Raw genomic sequence first — 17,278 nt, 5'->3', positions numbered from 1 at the left:
ATTTTCAGCTATTAGAATAGAGGCATAGCATAGGTTATTTGTGTTTCTTCCTCCAATTTTAAAACCATGCTCATTTTCTCCCAAACCAGTTTTCTCCAGCATATATTCAGCATATAAACTGAATAAACAAGGAGAGAATATATAGCTTTCCTCTCACTCTGTTGCTGAGCTGGAGCCAGTCTTTTTCACTATGTTCTTCCTGAACTGTAACTTCCTGTCTTATGTATAGATTTTGGATTAAGGCATGTATAGATTTTGCAATGAGATGTTCTATGATTCCCATTTTCCTAAGGACATTCAACAGCATGACTTGCAAGAAACTCATATAAGAAACAGAGATACAAAGTACTTAATACGTAAAAACTTAGGAGAAGAATTTGTTTCAGCAGGACCAAAAAAACCCCCCCCCAACCCCCCCCAAAACCCCTATCTGAGTTGTTTTATATATTAACCCCCATTTAAAATCACAACCAATACTGACTGATCAACAAGGTAGATTTGTAGTAGTGGAAATGGAATTATATGGACGTAAAACTCTATTATTGGGACTCTATGCTCCAGTTGAAGATAAAGCAGGTTTTTATAAGAACTCACAGAACAACTGATAAATTTTACATATGAGAATTGGATTTTGATGGGAGACTGGAATGGTGTGATTTCCCCACAACTAGATAGAACAGCTGAGAAGAAAATTAAAACTACCTAAGGTAAATTACCAAAGACCATTTTGACTTGATGGATAATTTAACATTAGTGGATATTTGGAGATGAAAAAAAAAATGGAAATTCTAGAGAATACACTCATTTTTTTGAAAGACATAGATCATGTTCAAGAGTAGATATCATATGGACTTCAAAAATTTTGGTTAATAACACAAGTAAAGTTGAGATCTTACCAAAAACCTTTTCTGATCATAACCCTGTGACTTGGAGTTTTAAAAAGAAACTTATTACCTTCAGATGGAGATTAAATGAGATTATTACAAAAGATTGGATAGTGAAAGACTGTAAGAAAAAACTAATGGGATTTTTTGAGAATTACCTAAATAAAGGCGTGAATTTAAAAACAGTCTGGGATACAAGCAAAGCTTTTATTAGAGGTTATTTTATTCAATATAATATTGAACTGAAAAAAAAGCACAAATAAAGACACAAGCTATTTTACAGGAGATTAAGAGAAAAGAAGACTTAAACACATTGCTGATCAAGACAAATATTTTATATCAAATCAAAATACTACAGCAACAGCTGTCTATGTTGACAGTAAGAGAAATGGAAACCAAAAGGAATTACATAAAACAAAGGAATTTTGAATTTGCAAATAAACCAGGAAAGTGGTTAGCCTATAAGTTAAGAAAGGAGAAAGAAAAAAGGATGATATTAAAGCTTCAAGAGGGAAATACGACCTTAACAGACAATTAGGCTATACAAAAAGCTTTCCATCAGTATTATTTTAATTTGTATGAAAGACAAGACGTTCCTCTGGGAAAAATAGATGAGTATCTAAAATTGCAAAACTTACCATGACTTACAGGTGTACAAAGACAAAGAATGAATGGGCCTATAACAATAATGGAACCTTTGGAAGCTATAAAAAAGATTAAATTGGGAAAAACATCAGTTAAATTGATTTATGTATCACAGAAAGCACAAATTATTGTCAATGGAGAGTTAATGAAACCAGGTGAGATACAAAAAGGTACAAGACAAGGATGTCCACTATCCCCACTTTTGTTTATTTTGGTCTTGGAAGATTTAAATAGACATATAAGACAAGATGAGGGGATAATGGGAGTTAAAATCAAGGAAGAGACATATAAATTGAGAGCCTTTGCAGATGATCTGGTGTTGGTGCTAGAAGATCCTTTGAAAGGGATAGAAATACTAATCAGAAAATTAAAGAAATTTGGTGCACTAACTGGATATAAGGTTAATAAACAAAAGACAAATATCTTAACAAAAAATACAAAGATACAAGACCAACTAGAACTGATGAATAAAAGTTTTTAAGATTGAAAAAAAGGTAAAATATTTGGGTGTTAATCTCATTGTTGGGAAGAATCTCTGTGATAAAAATGAATGTGTTACCTAGGACGCTATTTTTGTTTCAGAAAATACTGATGGTGACTACTGACTTACCATTTAAGCAATGGCAGAAGGATATAACTAAATTTATCTGGCAAGGTAAAAAACCTCAGGTTTAATATAAGGTGTTGCAAGATGCTAAAGAAAGAGGAGGTTTAGCCTTGTCTGATTTTAAACTGTACTTTGCTGCTTGTTGTTTGGTTTGGTTGAGAGAATGGGTGTTGCTGTGAAATAACAGATTATTGAATTTGGAAGGACACAAATTGAGATTTGGGTGGCACGGCTATTTATGGTATGATAAAGTTAAGGTTAATGGGGATTTAAGAATCACTTTATTAGATGTGCCATTTTGAGAACTTGGAATAGATATAAACCTAGACTGTGTCCAAGAATACCCCTATGGTTATCTCCACAAGAAGCATTTTATAGGAAAGAAATGGTAACTAAGCAGAAATGGTTAACTTATGGCGATATCCTTGATAATCATCAAGGAGAAATTAAAATAAAATCAAGAGAGGATTTGACATCTCAAGGACATTCATGCCACTGGTTTTCATATGGAGAAAGATTTAATGTTGATAAAAAGATATATGGTTTTGAACAAAACAAAGCTGTTTTTGAAACTGAATTGTGTACCAATGATGAACATCTTATTGCTAAAATGTATAAGCTTTTGTGGAGATTTGAAACAGAAGATGAACAAGTTAAAGACCATATGATAAAATGGGCTAAACATTTTGGACATAATATACAAAGGGAACAAAGGGAAAATATGTGGATGAAAGGGTTAACACTGTTATAATCTGAAGGAGAATTTCTACCAAATTATGTATAGATGGTATTTGTCACCAGAAAGATTATCCAAAATGCACCAAGCGGTTTCAAACTTATGTTGAAAATGTGAACCATAAGAAGGGACTTTTTATCATCTTTGACAGACATGTAATAAGGCTAAAAAAGTTTGGACCCAGATTCATATATTAATTCAGAAGATCTTGAAGGTTAATATTCAGTTAAAACCAGAGACTTTCCTTTTGGGACTGATGGACAAACAATTGAAAAAAGCTCATGGATCTTTGTTTTTATATATGATAACTGCAGCTAGACTTTTATATGCTCAGGTGGAAAGACTTGACATTACCCACAATGGAAGAATGGATCGTGAAGATGATGGATTTAGCTGAGATGGCAAAATCGACAGCTTTGCTTAGAGAAAAAACACTGATTAACTTTAATGTGCCTTTTGGACTTTTTGCAGGAGAAAGAAAAACATTAAACTATGATTTATGGATTTGATGCCTAGTTAAAATAATAGATTATACAAAATATGTATGTTAAGATGTAGTTTTAGAGTAAGAGGTCACTCTATAATTTATCTATATCTACTGTATAAGAAGTCGGAAGACATTCTTTTTACAATTTTTCCTTTCTTCCCTTTTCTTTACTTTTGTCACTTTTGTATTTTCTTTATTTCTAACTCTCTTGTTCTCTGTTTCTCTTTGATTATTAGTTTTTGTTTGCTTTTTATGCTTTTTATAACTTAATAAAGTTCTTATTAAAAAAGCAGCATGACATGGTCAAGTAAATCAAAGGTCTTTCTATAATCAATAAGCACATTTTGCCTTCTTGTATTCTTTAGCTTTCTTTTACCAGCATACGTTAGCAATGCGTCTTTCTTCTGTTTCTTGGTCTTTGGCAGTCTCTTTTCATGTTCATCTTTAACAGTTTCTTTGATTTCATTCTACAGTTCCTCTGGTTCTCTTTCAATGAAGTTTAGGACTTCAAAGAAATTCCTGATATTCTCCTTTAAAATGGTGGGTATATGCTCAAAATCATATTGTAAAAACGGATGGTCCTTGTTCTATTTTAGATTAACTTGGAATTTGCACATGAATGGTTCATGATCTGTTAGACAGTCAGCCACTGGTCATATCGTCAGCCCCACTAGGTAGACCAGACCATGAAATCAACTCCACAGGATGTCTACAACTATTTTTATTGAGATTGGCTATAAGAGAATCTTGCAAGTTTGATTGTGCTGTACCTCTTTCCCCTTCTTATAGTTGTGAATTAGGGAAATGTCTGTCTGAGCCACTTCCAAACATTACCTTTTTCTGGACCTTAAAGAAAAAATGCTTCAGCCCCTTTTGCCTTGGTAATGGTTCCTGCATATCTCTACTAAGGCCATCTTCCTGACTTCACAGAGAGGGAAGTACTGCTGAGAATGTTAAATATAGAATTGTACCTACTGGAAATCCTGTTTCCCTAATGCCCCTCTTAAAGAAACCCTCTATTCAGAATAGCTGTGGTGTTCAGGAACTTGGTGAAAGTGCTGCATGGTGTCTTAGAAATCTGTTTCATACTTTCCTTCATGTTTTCCTTTGGAAATCCTTTCAAAGATTTTGAACATGCACATTTATAGAAGGTGTTTTCCTTAAAAGCACTCCTTCCCTATTCCATTTGCAGTTGACTTGTGACAAAAGGGAGACTTTTTCTTCTTATAGTTCAGCGAATCAAGGAGGTGTCTGTCTGAGCCACTTCCAAATATTATCTGGATGTTCTGAAGTTTTAAAAATGCTTTAGCCCCTGTTGCCTAGGCAATGGAGCCTGCATATCTCCATCAAGGTCATCTTCCTTGCTGTCTACAATATCTTTACTTTTGTCACTGAACATGTTCACTTCCTACCAGTAATAGTTTGATTTCTATGTACTCCACCTGGTGATGTCCATGGATATAAGCACTGTTTTGGTTTTTTGAAGAATAAGTTAGCAATGAACACATCATTGGATTGGCTAAAACTGCTAAGTCATTGTCCTGCTTCACTGGAAAACATAAATTTGGATAAAGAGTTGTAAAGTCTAATTGATATTATTCAGTCAAAGATAGCATTATGTCAAGTACCGTCTTTGCTATATCCTGGCTATAAAAGGAACTCCATTCCCTTGTTTTTCATGTCTAAATAGTAAACAGTATGATATTCTGACTAAAAGTGCCCATTTCCAGCCCATTTCAATTAGCTGATGCTTAAGATATTTCACGGTGTTGACCTTTCTCATGTTCAAACGTCTTATGTTTCATGTTGCCACTGTAATTCTGTGTCTGCAGCTTTAGATTTTCTCTTCTTTTCCTGCATGGCAACATCAGCCACTAGATGTCCTGAAGGCTTTAATCTAGCCAGGTCATAAATACCATCAGCACTCCAAAAAATCCTCAGCTCTTCCTCAGTAGCTGTAGAAAAGTACAGAGAGAGTTTTGATGAATGCAAGAATAGTTATATAACCAGCTTAGCCCTGAAAGAAAGAAACTCAGGATTACCCTGCCTTGATTTTCCTTGGTATAAGAGGAAGAGAGAAATTCAGTCAAGCTTTCAAGCTTTTTCTATCATACCCTATAACAATAAAATAGAGTTCCAGTGTTTCCTGACCTCAGTCTTGAAGAGCTGACAATAGCTTGTAGTATGCCATCTGACCTGATGGGCCCATCCTCCAATACTATATTATCAATCACTTTAGATTGTCTATCCATACAGTTTTCTTGGTAAAATGCAGGTGTGATTGCCTTTTCCCACATAGCCTGAAATGATGTCTTTGCCATTCTCATTAAAGTGATCATCTGCCTCCAGCATCTTTGATTATTGCTGCTGTCCGATATAGGTGTCTGCTTGCTTTAGCTGGGTAGCTGAGATGACCATGCCTTGGGTGACCTTATTGTGAGTATATGCTCTTGGCATATGCTCCTGGTGTTCTTTGCTCATCCTTCCTAGGAACAACTGCCCTGACACAATGAGATAGCATAGCAGGACTTGGTGGGGATATATGTTGCCAGAAAAATAGCCACGAAAATCCATTAAAACAAAACTGTAATTTTGGTGCACTTTTGGCTGGAGAACAACATAAATCAGCAAAACTTCATGCTGTGAACTCCAGATAGAGCAGAATAGTTAAACAACATTAATTCATGGCAGAATCTTTTATGCCTGTAGTTGAGAGTAAACTGGAATATTCCTTATGCACCATTTTTTCTAAGGAGCTTTCTAGCTTGAAAGTCTTCACTAATTTATGTTGCTATTTACTAACTACTGTTTTCTGTGTTTCATCATGGGTTAAGTAACCATGTTTACTGTGGCTTCAGTATCTCAGTCTCACACTGAAATATGTGCCTCTCTTCTCTGATTAGGTAACAAGTGCAGTTACTCAAGTTGTACTTCATAGAAATATAATGACCTGTCTAGAAATATTTGCTAACATATCTGTTTCCCAATTAGAAAGCAAATATTAGAAAAGAAAGTTATATTTGAGCTTGTAGCAAAACTGAGCAGTTACTTCACAAGGAAGAATATGGATGATGGAGAATAATCAAAGTGTGGGAAGTAACAGAAAAGGAACAGACAGAAATCTTGCAATATTTCAGGAATCAGGGCTCTGCAAGCAATCCAAAAGAAATGGGTGAGGCTAAAATCCAAAAGGGTTATTTTAATTTATTATCTTTAGGCTATAAGGTATCTTCCAGAGTAAGTATTTCATGACATGAAGTTTTAATCCACTCAGAATCCCTAGGAGGAAATGGGAAGGCACACTAATACTATTATTAGTTTATTACATGACTTTCCATCCCAATCTATGGATTCAGTATGGGATAATCTTGCTTTTGGCCATTGAGCTCACCATGGGATAAAGAAATGATAACACATGAGATGAGTACATATAATCCTCAAAAACATATGTTAAGGTCATCAGGAAGAGAATTAAGTATATTAAAAATGGATACAAGGGAACACAGACTTTGAAACCATTATGACTGCTGAAGGTAAACAGATGTGGACCACTAAGCTACCTAGACTGAAAGGGTTTTTTTGGAACCATTGAAGAAAAAGTTTGAATTATTTGTACTTGTGGGTGTTATTCAAAGTTTGTCCTAGCAACTCAAACCATGTCATGTTTTCAAACCAAACCTGATTACTTAGTCTAGAGGTAGGCCACTGGGTATCCTCCAGATATTTTGGATTTCATATTCCATCAATTCCAGCCTGCATGGCCAATGGCAATGGATTGTGGAAGCTGCAATCCATAACATCTGGAGGTCATCAAGTGATCCATCCCTCCCCATTATATATACAGAAATAAAAATATGCCCTGACTGGACAATTAATTTAGACAAACTCCATTGTAATCTAACTCTGAAGTAATGGAGAAGAAAGCCAATAAAAAGATTGTATCTAAAAAATTGCTTCTCAATGAATTGTACTGCCCAGCAGTAAAGCAGTAGAAAATAACGTTTTCACAGTGTATATGATGTTCCCTTTCTTAACCGAATAATTTAAATTATGCTTGGTGGCATCCTAGAAGTTCTGCTTAATTATTTTTAACATTCATTTCAAATGTGATTTCATTTTAAGACTTATAAAAGAGTATAAATGCAGAAACTTGTTTTTTTCATAAGGCACAATTGTTTCATGATGGAGCTTTTATATTTATATATACAGAATTTTACACTTCTTTTTCATTCTAATATGAAACAGTGGTTTGGCAAAATAGCCCTACAAAGTCCCCAAACATCTGTCATTCCAAAACGTGAATCAACCTTTTTGGAATATAGCACAATTACTTTTATTATTGATAGTGGGATCTTATACATGTCTATAAAGAAGTAAGCACTAATCAATACCATTGATGCTAGGTGAGTGTAACCTAAGGTTATCTATGCACAGCTTTGCTCATCTACAAAACAAAGGGAACAGCTTCTTAATAAACATGCATGTAGAATCAAATAAGGCTTATTGGTCAAGCTGTGATCAGTCTAAAGAAATTAATTTCTGGTTTGATAGGAATCCTCCAGAATCTTTCTAGGCTCAAATGCTGATATAATGCAATGGTCTGGCTGAGACATAAAAATACTGGATTAAAATCTAGGGTTTATTAGACTGAGACCAAGCCTTTGTCCAAACACTTTCCTTCCATTCACATTTTCTTTTGCTTTTCCTGTAGAATAGAGAACTTCCAAAGGGAAGTATTAAACCACAGTTTGAACTGGAAAATTAACTTTATAGATTACAATATATAAGCAGCTGCAAACAGCACAATTCTTTTACCTTCCATCTCCCCTTGAAACAATTCTCAATAAATTAGGGAGGGATTTTTTTTTTAGCCTTATGCATGCATATCACCCAAACTCTTCCCTCTGCAATACTTACTTAGATTACTTAGTAAAGTCTCACATATTATAACCTGGAGAATGCATAACTTCTTTATCTCATGAGATCTGCTTGGCCATCTCATTTCATCTATCTATGAAAGACAGAACATTATTAAAGAAAAAGAAAAAAAAACAGAACAAAATAAATATTAAAAAAGAACAAAAACATACAGGAAATGTATTAACACATTCACATAGAAAGGTTCTGTGTTAGCATTTCAATGAAAAGTAGCCATATTTCATTATAATCATTCATAGTTAATCTACATTAATAAGTGATTTGTTCAAAGTTGCTAAAAACATCAATTCTGCAAATTACAGGGCAGTTGCAGCCATATATTTATCTTTCTAATGCTGAATCAGTCTTTCATCTCTAAGTAGGTCACTGAGAATCTACTTTCTTTGTCCAGATATCATTTTCCATCAATAGCAATATATTTCAAAAGAATATGCACATCTGAGAATATTAAAACTAATCTCAAAGTTGAGACTTTTTTTTTTTATTAGTATGGAAATTATGCTGTCAGATGAATCTTTGTTTTAGGTACTGTTGATTGATTTTTTTTTTATTTTGCATATGAAAGTATCACTGAGAAATAATAAGTAAGAATTACGACGCTAGAGGACTGAGTGACAGTGAGAAAATTCTAGCCAAATTGGTGAGGAGGAAAAGCAAACACACCGAGAAAGGAATGAAATGAATCAACCTCTGCACAAACCGGCCTTATCAGATTTGGCATCCATGCTGGTCAAAGGCAGAAATAAAGATATTCTGTATTTTATTGATTTGGCATTTGAACTTACCAAATGAAATGATTCCCAGAGGCATTATGATGCTTCTGGCAACTTGTGAGCATTTCATAAATATACTGTAGTGCTATTGATAGCATCAAATGAGATTAATTAAAAGAAATGATGTGATAGACAAATTATAACCTACTTGAGTTTACTCACATCTTAACCCAAGTGAGCTGAAAGAAATTGTATGGCTTCCTAAATGAAATGACTCCAAGAGAACTATAATAACTTTTACGCAGCCTTTTCTTTCCATGACAACCTTGCAGATGAGGTTTTTGAGTAAATTTCAAATGGTTCCATTTCAAGTATTAACACAGGACTGTGTATGTCCTTTTTTGAGGGACATATCTGGGTATACAAAACAAGGTGAGGGGGAAGACAGAAGGAGGACTGAAGCTGAAATGTACAAATATTTATTATATAGCTGTCCAACTCATGCATGTGACTCTGGGCAGTGTACACAATTAAAACACAAAACCAAACAACTTAAACACAACCATTAAAAACCAGTTAAAACCAATTTAAAAACTATAACAACAAAAAGAACATAATTAGGTGCCCTGTGCAAGCATCGGCAGGAAGAAAAGGTGGAGGCCTTACTGCTAACTACATAAGAAGTCCTCTGGTCTGACTGCACCATGGGCAAATGACAATAATTACAGTATGCCTGCCACTAGAAACAAGAGGCAGGATGACAGGGAAGAAAAGGAACTTAAATTCAAAACTCTACCTTGGCCAGAACAGGTAACTTCTTCAGATTAAATATTGTGAAAGATGCATTAACAACACCTGTAATCATAACTGAAATACTCAGTAAGATGATTGCAATTAAAAGTTACGATAAACAAATAGCACCAAATACACCAATAAATAAAGAATAATAATAAAGATAGTACAAAGGCTCCAGCAACTTAAAAAAAAGAGGCATTATAGTCCACAATTTCATAGTAGAGGCTTGAATATGAGATGCATTTTTACAGCCAGCAGAGAACACATATTCCAAATAAAGAAAAAAGTGAAGAAGTAACAGGAAATGCCCAGTTATTTTAATCAAGAGACCCTTGAAATTATATCAAAAAGTACTACACAGTGATGAGATTGAAGACTTGTTGGGAAAACAATTCCTAGATAACGCAGCCTGCAAACCATGGCTTCATTCAGGTTAAACCTAATGCTCACTGAAGCAATAAAAAGCAGATGGAAGTTATTCATTGTACCGTGATATCTCACATTATGGGACCAAATAATACCAACAGTCCATCCTGGACAGTAAGGAGATTTTTGATAAACAAGACAGGAATCTACATGCAGTTTATCAATGGTGGAGAATCAGAAAGAAAAGCAACAAGGATATCTATATCTTCTGACAACAGCTGAACACAAGCCAACAGCATCACCAATCATTAAAATCTCATATATGCAAAGTTTTCTTCAAGGAATCTGCAAAGATCAGCTAACTAAAGATTTCTTCTGTTGAATCCTGCCCCCTTTCTTAAAAAAATGTTATTGTTTTAACATGGAAACATGAAAAAAGTATGTTACATATGTATTACAAAATATTCATGTAATCTACAGTATCTGGAAAATCATTAGTAGGATCATAATCATAAATTCATAACATTTATTGAACACTTAATCACCACCATTAAAAAACAACATCTGGATCCCTTATTTCTTGTTCCACCACAAGAAATGGCATAAATGAAATTATTAAGGAGATGGATTTTCTGTACCAGAGATCAAGGAACAATCCATCTTTACCCTTCAACCATGGGGAATTCAGTCAGCTGCTCTAGTCCAGTGTTTCTCAATTTCTTCTTGTATGGACTTCAATTCACAGAGTTACCCAGCCAGCATGCTGGCTGGGGAATTCTGGGAGTTGAAGTCCACATATCTTAATGTGGCCAAGGTTGAGAATCACTGCTCCAGTCTAATACAGTTGGATCATACTTGCATGATGTACTCTGATGATTTAGTGGAAGATCATATGGGTCCAGTGAATCTGACTTATCCCTAGCATCTCAGTACTAAGCTGGAACATTGTTGGTTTGAAATTTAAAGTAAGATATCTTTAATTTGCTAAATACATTTTGGTATTTAATATCTAGAGATTTGATAAAATAATATTGTAAAAAAAGGTCACTGGACAACTAATTGGAATGATATGGTACTTACTACACAAAGGCTTTTAAGTTATGATAACTCAGTTCCTGGATATTACATATAGCTAAAATTGAACAAGTACCTCTAGAATAATTGGGTATTTGCTGTTAAAATTCACTAATTTTACTGTCATAATTATAAATGTGTGTCTGCCCTCTCAACATTCATAACTCATAAGTCAGGGGAAAATGGATCTCCTTAGAAGTCTTCCTCGCACCTCTCTATTTTGCTTTTCCTTATGCCAGATTTATCCTGTATAGTGATTTGAATGTCTGTCTAGGAGAAAAACAGTAGTACTCTATATTACTGTTGTTCCTTTGTTCCTTCCACTAAATACACTCCTGGCATTCCACTGCTGCTACAATGGTTCAAGGATCAGTATGTAGACAATTAATGCCCTTGTTCTATATATTGTTCTATATATTCTTAATGGAGCTATGACCAGTACCATCTGGGAGAATTCACATGGGAAAACACTGTAATACATCTACTATTGCTTACTTTTATAATATCTCATGGCCTTTTAAAGCAAATAGGGGATATTGTAGGGGAGATGGGCGGGAAAGAAATCCAACAACAACAACAATAATAATAATATTTCAAAATAGATGTGAGACCAGACATATATAATTTTCCTTTAGTTTTGTCCTATATGTTCTTAGGTTTGTTGGTTTGAAATTTAAAGTAAGAATACAAGTCAAGGGTATGCAAAGTCAAGTCCTTTCCTAATGCAGATGTGGATACCTATATTTCTCATGAGTCAAGTGGTATCCTCAGGTGGAGGAAGTTATGAAGAAGTTCAGATTTTTATATGAATTTTCAATCTTTTTTTTATCTATCGTTGCAACATTAACTCTTTTAGTCCCTATAATATAATGTATAAGCTGCATGACTTGATAAGAGTGAAAATTAGGGGAGTTAATACCCATAGTTTAATTTTACAACCTTGGCTTGACGAAGACTGAAACAAAATGAAAAAGCTTCTAAGGGAATTCTAATTCTATAGGAAAGGGAACTGTAGCATTACCCCACAGATCCTAATCAATTCAAGAATCAGTATAAGGTTTTGTTAGAAATGGAAAGACTAAAAAGAGGAATGATGGAGACTTGGCAGCCAAAAGACAATCTTTCATTGTTCTAGTGAATTGTTATTGTCTGTGACTTTCTAAGTTAGCTAACTGTACTCTACCAGTAATATGGGATAAGCATTTTTACAAATTAGATACCCAGTGTGGTATAGTGTTAAGGTGTTAGACTAAGGAAATCCAGGTTCCACTCCATCTTCAGCCATGGAAGTTCACTGGGTGACATTGGGCCAGTAACGCGAGCTCAGTCCAGCCTACTTCACTGGGTTGTTGACATGGGGAACATATCATGGAGGAAAAATGAGGTCTTGTACTGTGCTTAGATGTAAGTGCAAACAAAACAAAAATATTGAATACTAATATTACCCCACTGTTCTCAATGTCATTTAAGGAGATAGAGGAGTTCATTTTACAGCTTAGAGGAGGGAAGGCCCTGGGTCAGGTTTTTTATCCCACTGGAATTTTTAAAGTCTATCTTAGAATGGCTGGCCTCTTTATTTCCCTATATAGATAGTACAATATGACACCCAAGAGATTAGGTAATTGCTATTATCATCCCTGTATTCAAGAAAAGCAACGGAATTGACCAAAATAACTATTGCCCTTTTAGCCTTTTGAATATTTTTAGTAAGCTGTATGAGGCTGCCATCTGTTGTAGAACAGAAACTGGTTTAAGGAACATTAAATGTACTTGCACAATGAAGCACTGATAATGAGATGGAGATTAATTATCAACAATCTAAAGAAGTCTAGTTTTTGTGAAGAGACCTAGAAGTCATCATGGTCTACAACCAAGGTAGGTACTGAGCAGGTCCAAAATTTCAAACATCTGGGGATCGGTTTTCATCATCTTGGAACTCCCCCCACTCCCAAATATGCCAAGTACATATCTGAAAATGCCCAGTGGAACACTGTTGCAATACTGGGTTTCTTTCAAACTACCCAGAAAATAAAGCCTTGGCTCAATTACTACATGGAGCCTGACTTTGTTAGAGTCTAATCTCCCTGTTCTAGAAATAATCCAGTCTAAAATGTTAAGATCTAATGTCCAAGTCCTCAGATGTATATATACCAAATGTTTTAAGACTTGAGGCTGGACTACTGTAGGTTGAAATTAGGATTTTAGTCACCATGAGTAATATTTGAGTTCAGTCTAACCTCTTCAGGACTTGTCCATTTAGCATTGAGTAATTTCTACCAATCTCCATAGTGACACCTTTTAATTCTGTTAAATTCTGTTAAATTCTGTTTATAAGTTTTTCCACAAAATTACTCTTGACTTTAGGGCCTGATCGTGCTAAAGCAAAAATTAAAGCAAGAGTCAGTGATATGGAACACTAATAAAATATGTCTGGTTCCAAGCTATTACAGCCTTGATAGCATAAATTGCTTCCTCAAACCAACTAAATATCTTTATAACTGAACAATTACAAAATAGAAGAGAGGGTACCCATTAGCAATGCATAATACTTTATCCCCTGCTGTGCTATTTGAAAAATGTAGGAAAATATGATATGGTGAGAGAGTCTGCCATTGTGGGACAATACAATCAGTAGATTGTGTGCTGTTAAGACATGCATTTCATTCAAGATATTCACTGTTCCCCAATTGTTCCTCTCTTCTCATTTTATCTGAGTGATTCTGAAGCATTACTTGCCTCTACTTTACTTTCCAACCTAAATTCTGAACTATGTATAAATGTAGCTTAATTTTGTGAAGTAGTTTGCAATGACAGAGAAAAAAGACTTAACATGGATTCTCAAACTTAAACTATCAACATTTTGAGACAGGTTTTTCTTTTATTGCTATGATTTTATATTTTGTATATATTGTATGTGTGTGTGTTTATTTTATTTTGCTTTCCTGTGTTTTGATCTATGACTAAGTATTCCAGAAACATATTTCAGTTGTATTTTGAGGGCAAGGCTTTTTGGGGCAAGATCGAAGTGATAAAACTTTCATGTTTCTTTTTGCTTGACAAAAAAACCCTTTCATATTTTTAATGAGCTCTTATAGACAAAAACAAAGTCATTATCACTCCTGCAGCTTATTTTTACATTATTTCTGCAACATGCAGGATTTGTTTAATGTAATAATGGTGGCTTGAAATTAACTCTGTATCTTCTTGCAGTTCACCAAGTTACAGATTTCTTGGAAATGTGGATCTGTAAGTGACTCTTTCAAAAACTCAGACCCAGCAACTCCTAGTGAGTTTTTAACTTGGCTCAACATGAGATGGAGACAGAGTAGTCTGCAGTTTTTTTCCTGCTGAGTGTCCTGAATAAAGCTAAACAGACCTTTTGCACTTAGCGCAAGATTTGTAGGTTGTTTGGACATGGTTTCTTTTTTAAAAAGGCTTTGTAACCAGCTCTACCAGCGTGTGATAGCCAGCTCAGGAAGCAGATGATGGGAGCAGGAAACAGCGTATGTTTTGGAGAATGGAACATTGGCTCCATGTGTTCTCCTCTCCTTCTCCTAAACTAGTCACCTACTGCAATGTACGGTGGAAGTTCAGTGCTGAACTAAGATCTGATTGTAAATTCCCCTTAAAGCAGAAGGGTTTCCACTGAAAGTAGCCCAGGAAAAACATTTCTCTTGTGGTCCTGATAAAGAGACCTCAGAAAGTGAGAGCACGTTTAAGAGGCCCACTGATCTTAACATCTGGACAAGTTCATACTGGGACATTCAGTTCTTCAGATACTCAACCCCCAAGACATTTAGGCCTTTAAACATAAAAAGAGCACTTAAATTCTGCCTGGAAAACAACTCTCAGTGTTAGTCCCCCAGCATGGGTTTAAGATGCTCTTAGTGTTATGCACAAATTACCAGCCTGGTTACTGCATTTTACACAACCTTAAGTTCCCATGGATTCCTCAAGAGTAGCAAATTTAGAGCATGTCATTGCAGTCATCAAGAAAGTAAATACTTAATTAACATCAAATATTTAATATAAATTGTGAATATGTTTAAATTCTATATAGTTAAAAATTAATTTGTCACATCAAAAATTACAATTTAGTCACAACTTTTAGAGGAGATTTAGGGGTCATTTGTAACTTTTGGAATTACATGTAGCCTGGGGCTGCAAGTTGATTTGTCTAGCAAGATGCTCCCTTTGACAATTAACTTGTGTTTTTGCAATGAAAATGGAATGGCTCTGAGGTCCCTAGCAGTAGCAATGTATCCATTCGTTTCTCTTTTCCTCCATCCAAAAAGCCTTTTAAAGGGGTAATTATTAATTATATGATGGAATCCATATCTAACATCTGGTTGAGGCAATTAATTCATTTCAAGCTCATATCCTAAAATAAGAAAAAAATGATACATGTGTCTGGTGTGAGCTTCCAGTATTCATGACTGACCAGGAAGGAAGATTTCCTTTATATAGAAACAAGGCAATTCTAAGACATGATAACGCTTTATCATTTGTTTCTCAGATTGAATTCACATAAAATGAGAAGGAAGAAATGTCAGGTCATTTATCCCTATCCTCACATGCCACATTTATCCAAGGTATCTCACTTTAAAGTCAAGTAACTCTATATTAGTTCACTTTAAACCAGATTAATATTATACTTACATTTGGCTCCAGACCTGCTTTTTTCCTCCACAACTACTTCCCTAAGAGATAGGTTGGAGTAAAAGAGACAGGCCAGTCCAAAATCACCTACTCAGCTTCCACAGTTGAGGGTGGATGTTGCTGTATATTAGGTCTGTTGTTGATTACAGCATCTAGGATAAAGAGATCTATGATGGCATTTGCTCTGAATATGAACAATACACTGAGATAAATCCTCAGTAAAATGCAGCACACAGGCAGAGGCTAAAAAAAGTGTCACACATATTTCACTATCTCAGATTTCCTCAATATGTTCAAGTAGAGATAACCTCAGTTGATGGCCCATTAATGTCACCAGCATATGAATACGCTAGCATGAAGCTTTCATGCTCTTCTTTGCCATGGCTAGTATGCCCTTCCCAGAGCTCTGCCTTTATCTTTACATGAGGACTTTTACAAGTAGTTGAAGCAGGATGTCTGGTCATAAACCCAAAGCACAAGACTGCTAGATCCTGTCCTGGGATTTCTACCCTCCCATCCTCTCTACCTGAGTTCTGGGGTGGCTGCATGTAGCTGTTCCCCCAGGAATTACCTGGGGCAGATAATTAGGCTGCTACCATGATCTTGAATGGGGAGATGCCCCTCTTTCACCTGGAATCTGGATGAGGCAAAAGAGGCAATCCCCTTCTGAAGACTCTGTTCTTGAGTACATGGTTATAGTTTCCCCTTTTAACTAGTTGCTCGGCCAAGCAATGTAGAGTGTGTGGAATTACTGCAAATTCAACCCCGTAGCAGTAAAGAATAAAGGATGTTTGTTTTAATAAATGGCATAAAATAAGTGCTTGGGCAATTATAGCTACATCAAATTATAAGAGGCCTAGATATACATAAAAAGCTAGCAATGATTAATCAGACATAGAGACAGATGGATGGGAAATTAGGGCTACGCAGAGGTCCAGATTTAAAGGACAAATTATGATTTGGAGTATGCATGTAGGTAGCACCTGTTGGAAATTCCTTTAATTGAACATGACTGCCCAGAATCATGTGACTCCTGGGGAGGGCAGCCATGCATGCCTAAGAAAAGATACAGTTGCTTAAAGGCATTCTGACCTAGGACTAGATAGGTATCCCTGCATGGCCCACAACACATTTTGGCTTTCAAATCTGGATTTCTGTAGAGCCTTACAGGAAATGAGAGTACGGGTAAAACTATACATCTGAGCAAAGTAGAAGTGAAAAGAAATAAAATGCTCCTGATGCTTCTGCTTATACTTTCCCTCCCACCTTTACCTTAGAGGTTTCAGTTCTTCTAACTCATTGGGGCAAATGGCTTGAATCCAGGTCTAGTCAGAAAATTTGCTTCTATAGTCCTTGCTGCTTCCATGATTTGCA

The 17,278-nt window shown here is 35.3% G+C and overlaps 1 long non-coding RNA gene across 1 annotated transcript; it reads right to left on the bottom strand.

Moving 5' to 3' along the window:
- Positions 1–450: 450 nt before the first annotated feature.
- LOC148213603 (uncharacterized) lies at positions 451–17,278 on the bottom strand. The gene is made up of 4 exons (XR_015794352.1): positions 17,177–17,278; positions 15,905–16,056; positions 8,277–8,370; positions 451–5,314 (listed from the first exon to the last, which is right to left on the bottom strand). It is a non-coding gene; the product is annotated as an uncharacterized LOC148213603 (long non-coding RNA).

The sequence above is a fragment of the Python bivittatus genome, unplaced genomic scaffold (assembly GCF_059951505.1).
Source record: "Python bivittatus isolate LINGU-HERP-01145 unplaced genomic scaffold, Pbiv_v1 ctg000980_np1212, whole genome shotgun sequence".
In the NCBI taxonomy this organism is placed as follows: domain Eukaryota; kingdom Metazoa; phylum Chordata; class Lepidosauria; order Squamata; family Pythonidae; genus Python; species Python bivittatus.
The sequence above is the reverse complement of the archived record's forward strand: the minus strand, read 5'-3'. Positions and strand labels throughout refer to the sequence as shown.